Source organism: Pteropus vampyrus, unplaced genomic scaffold, assembly GCF_000151845.1.
Source record: "Pteropus vampyrus isolate Shadow unplaced genomic scaffold, Pvam_2.0 Scaffold197, whole genome shotgun sequence".
NCBI lineage: Eukaryota > Metazoa > Chordata > Mammalia > Chiroptera > Pteropodidae > Pteropus > Pteropus vampyrus.
This window is the reverse complement of record NW_011888978.1, coordinates 2,918,893-2,923,818: the sequence shown is the minus strand read 5'-3', so window position 1 is coordinate 2,923,818 and position 4,926 is coordinate 2,918,893. Positions and strand designations below refer to the sequence as shown.

The following is a 4,926-nucleotide window of genomic DNA, read 5'->3' as shown; positions in this document are numbered from 1 at the left end:
CCAGCAGAGGCCCAGAGGAACACACCTGGCTGTGAGTTTGCAGAGACCCGGAGGCCAACCCAGGAGGGCGAACCTGCAGAACCTGTCTGTGCATCCGGCAAATGCCCTCACTTTCTCTCTCCTTCTCTCCAAAACATGATCAAAGCCTTTCTCACTTAACACGACTTCTAAGTTTCCTGAACTTAGGAAAGTCTGCCTTCATCTTTATACTGAGAGCGACCTGAACTGTATACCATCCCTTAGCTGATTGAGGAGTGATTGCTGTGACAAGGTCCAAGGGTATGCTGCTCCCTCAACCATGCCTTCTCTCTGCTTCTTTTTAACTTTCAATTTGGAAACATTGAAACATATATAGAGTAAAACGTCATGAACCCAGATGTCTCTATCACTAGCTTCAAAAATTACCCTCTCCTGGTCACCTTCTGTCATCTAAATTCCCACCAACTTCCTCCCAACCCTCCATGTAATTTTGAAGAAAAATCAGACACTATATTATTTCACCCATAAATATTTCAGTGTATATCTCTAAAAGAGGATACTTTTAAAAAATAACTATAATACTGTTATCTCTTTAAAAGATCAATAACTTATTTCATACCATCAATATAAAGTTATTGTTCTCACTTCCCTAATTGTTTTACACAGACATTATGTAGATATATTTAGTCTGTGTGTTTAGTCAGCACCCAAATAAATTCCAAATATTATAATTAGTTGATATTTTTCTTTACTATCTTTTAAGCTGTCATCTCTCTCTCCTTTTATTTTTCCTTGCTGTTTTTTCTTTAAAAAACTGAGTCATTTTGCTGGTAATTTCCTACTCAGTTGCTGACTGAATCTCTTTTAACATGTTTCTCTGTTCCTATATTTTTTGTTTGTTTTGCCTACATACATCTATTAGGGATGGCAATGACATTAGGGTTCCCTCAATACCCCACTGATTATCAGGAAAATTTTTATAAGGAAACTTCTCATTAAGTATTTGGTTATACTTACATATAAGATAAATGTTTGATTCCCGCCCCCCTTTTATTTACCAGTTTTCAAAATAATGAGGTGGGTCCTTGGCACCTGTTGACCCCCCTCCCACACAAAAAAACACAATATCTACCAAGAAGGACTCCTGATGGCTAACTAGACTGAAATTTAAAAACAGAGCCTAGCAGTCATTTCTAAACAAGGTCTCTCACACAAGCCATGCGTCAGGAAGAAGCCTGCGCACCTGCACAAAGCTCCCAGCCTCCTGCACTCAACTGCTTATCTCCTGCACCTGTGTTTCTTCTGACTGAGCCAACTCTTACAAAAGAAACCCTGTAATTCTATTTCAACCAATAGGACTGAGACTTTCCTGGCCAATCAGAGCGTCCAGCCATAGCCTCATCAGCATCTTCACTGACCAATCAGAACAGCCCCATTTTGACCAGTCAGGACAGTGATTTGCTGTATCAATCAAAATGTGATGATTTGGAGTCCTCATTAGCATGAGGACAAACCAATCAGGGATCAGGGATGGGCTTTCTCAATATATAAGTCAGCTCCCCTCTAATTCTGGGAGCACACTTCCCCTTTACACTAAAGAGTGGGAGCTTGTTTCCCTGGCTGAAGCTGAAACATTGAAGATGTTTTCCAGGAGATCCAGACCTGTCTAGCTGGAAAGGGGCCACACTAAAGGGTTGCCTCGCTACTGAGCTGTTCCATAGCTGTGCTTGATTGCAATTGAGTTGTTGGTACTGTTTCCTTCTTCAGCATGCCCCAAACAGGGGATTCCTGTTGGCATTGAATTGGCACCTATGACCATAAGTTGACCCACCAAGTGAGGTTTGGGATGATTTTTGGTGCCATTATGAATTGCGGATTTAAATAGATTAGATGTGGTTCAGCCTACTGCGGATGTAATTCTCACTTAAGCTCAAATCGGTTTGGCCAAAGGGAGCTGCCTCAGGGTGGCCCCGATTCCTCTTGCCTGGCCCAAGTGTGTCAGGCTCACTCAATCCACTGTTTCTCCAAGGACCTCTAGTTCCTTTGTGTGGCCACTGGAATTTATATTTTTACATTTCTATGCCAAGACTGCAGAAGCTCAGAAAGTGCTTGTCCTCATTCTGCAGAAATTTCAGTTCATTCCTAACACTCCACAGCCCCTCTGGTTTTTAGGTTTAAGTGTGAAACATTCTAACCTAGATCTGAGACTAAAAACTTAAACTCTATGGGCCAAAGGGCAGCAGGGCAGCTAGAACCTGTGAGACAAAGTCCTCCTGGCCTCCTAGAGCAAACCAGAAGAGTCGGAGGTGAGGAATGGAGTTTGCCTGAGATGCAGACTCCACCCAATGGCTTCTGGTAGGGATCTGGGAAGTCATACCTGCAGTGTGAGTTCCACCAAGTCCTTTTCAGAGAAGAAAAATTTCCAAGTGGCAAGCTGGGATTTTCTTTTTCTTCCTGGAAAGTCGAGTGATTTAAATGGAGGTAAACTGCAGAAGAGATTGTTGACTTTCACCTTCTTTGTGCAGCCATTCCTGCCTCTGCAGGGGACCAGAATATACCACCCTGAAATATGCCATTTTGACATGAGCATTATTTTGAGCTGAAAGCAATTGAGAATCACCAGATACAGAAAGAGTTTTCTGCCCTCCCCTTATCCGCTTGGGAGCAGGGCATAAATTTCTCGTGTGAAGGTCTGCTTCCTGCTCCTGCACTAGAAAGAGGAGAGCAGTTCCTTATCACCAGAGACAGAGTCAGCACTCCAGATAAGTCTGCACAAACACGCTTACGAAAACAACTCTTATCTTCCCTTAGTTCCTCCATATATTTCCTAGTCACTTCCGCAGAAATCATCCCTTAAACCCCAAACCCTCGTTCCTTTGTCGAAAGGATATGAGGCTCCTGAATGTGATGGCTTCTTTCAATTTCACTTCCTTTCTGTGAATTCCTGTACGTGTTAAATTTCAATAAAACTGTATACCTTTTTCTCCTGTTAATCTTTCTTCCATGGGTTAAATTCACATGCCCCAGACTGAATCTAAGCTAGTAGAGGGAAAGTTTTTCCTCCCTGTCAACCTGGAAAGAATAAATACCAGTTCAAAGTGAGTCTGTCTTTTTTATTTTTATTTTTTATTTATTTTAGGTGAGCCAACCCTTGATTGACCTCACACATTGCAAGGACCTTGTCAGCTTACGATCCTTTATTTTTTAAATTTTTTACACCTACAGCACCTGGTCTTCCTAGAGGATCTCCCATCCAAGTACTAACCAGGCCCAATCCTGCTTAGTTTCCGAGATCAGACTGGATCGGGGTTGTTCAGGGTAGCATGGCCGTAGTCTAAATCCTTTTTAAAGCTTACAGGCTAACTCTGTCCCTTTTGGACTGCTGGGAAGCAACCCCTGTATCTGCAAAGTCTCAGGTTGCATTTTCCTTGAAAACCTCTATCCATTCTCTCAACACTTTATTTCTGTAGCTTTAACATTTCCACGGCCAACAATATTTACCTCACAGGTCCCCCTGTGTGCCACTTTGTGGTTTCAAAGAGACAAGAGGAACTCCAGGCGTCATGTGGACTTTTAAGCAGAAAGAAGGAACGCCCAGCTCTCTTCTTTGCTGTTTTTGTTTGTTTGTTTGTTTGTTTGTTTGTTTAATTTAAAACAAAATCTTTCCTAAAGCTCACAGCAGATTTCCCTGCACACCTCAATGGCTCAAATTGGTCACCTGGCTTCTTTTCGCTGCAAGGGGGCCTGCCTGGGAAATTGAGTATCTGAAAAAGGAGAGTAAAAATCATTGTGCTTGGCCATCTTACAACAACCCTGAGTGATCTGGACATATTTCTGCCACTCACAATTGGGGAGCTCGGTTAGCCAAGAAGAAGGGAGATGGGACTGGCTACTGGGGAGGCATCCAGTGGTATCAGCAACAGTTTACAAGCTGAAATCCCACTCCAGCCCTACACCACTCTGAGATTGCACTCTTGGCAGCTTTGGGGTTTGGGTTTCTAAGCTCAATCACATTTGTATAGACAACTTCATGCCTTTTATTCTCAAAGCTTATTCTCTTTAGTATCCCTGAAGTTTAATACTTTACTTCCCAGATGACTAGCCTTCTTTTACCTGTCTCACAGGGGTTAGGGGAGAGTGGCTTATTGTGGACCCCATGGATAGCCAAATTGAAACTTCTCAGGGTGGAAGGTGGAGGTCATGGCACTGATCATCAGACTTGGTGGCTCTGTGACTCTGCAAATCTCAGGGGCAAATTGCTCAGCTTCAGAGCACCTCCCCTCCTTGCCACAGTCAGAAGCCTTTCCTTCCTTGCTGTTCCTGGCAAATGTTCTGGATGTGCCCCTATGTGTAGCCTGTGCCCCTCCCTTTGGCCAGCAGCCCACCCTCTGACCCAGGGCCCCACACTGTGCCCTCTCTTGGGCTAGGCCAGGGGCATTCTCTACAGGATGCAGGTGAGATGTCACTGCTTTCATGATTCACAGCTTATAGCAGATGGTGTCCCGCACCTGCAGAATGAAGTCCCAGGACTTGAGAGTTTGGTACTTCTAACAGAAAATGAGACCAGCTACAGTTTTTCCTGCCACGTCCCCTCCAGTCTGATCTCTCACCAAGTCCTGTGTGTTGAACTTGCCCTTCCAAACACACATACACTCACACACATGCATGCACATGCACGCACACACTCCTGGTTTACCTCACCCTCAGCATGATTACGACCTGGCCAGAGGCTGGACCTCTATCACCCTCATTGCTGCTGCCCTCAAGATGGTATCCATATCCTCTCTAGGGAGACTTTCCTATCCACTTCCCCACCAATCACGCTACCACTTTATTATTACATTTAGTCTGCTATAGTGTAATCACTATATGTCTAAAGGCTAGACCACTAGGAAATTTGTGGTCTCGCTTAATTTTATGACCACTGTAATAAAGTGACTACTTGGA

At 43.8% G+C, this 4,926-nt stretch overlaps 1 pseudogene; it reads right to left on the bottom strand.

The window, feature by feature from the left end:
* Positions 1–3,195: 3,195 nt before the first annotated feature.
* LOC111746692 lies at positions 3,196–3,314 on the bottom strand (annotated as a pseudogene).
* Between the last annotated feature and the right edge of the window lie 1,612 nt (positions 3,315–4,926).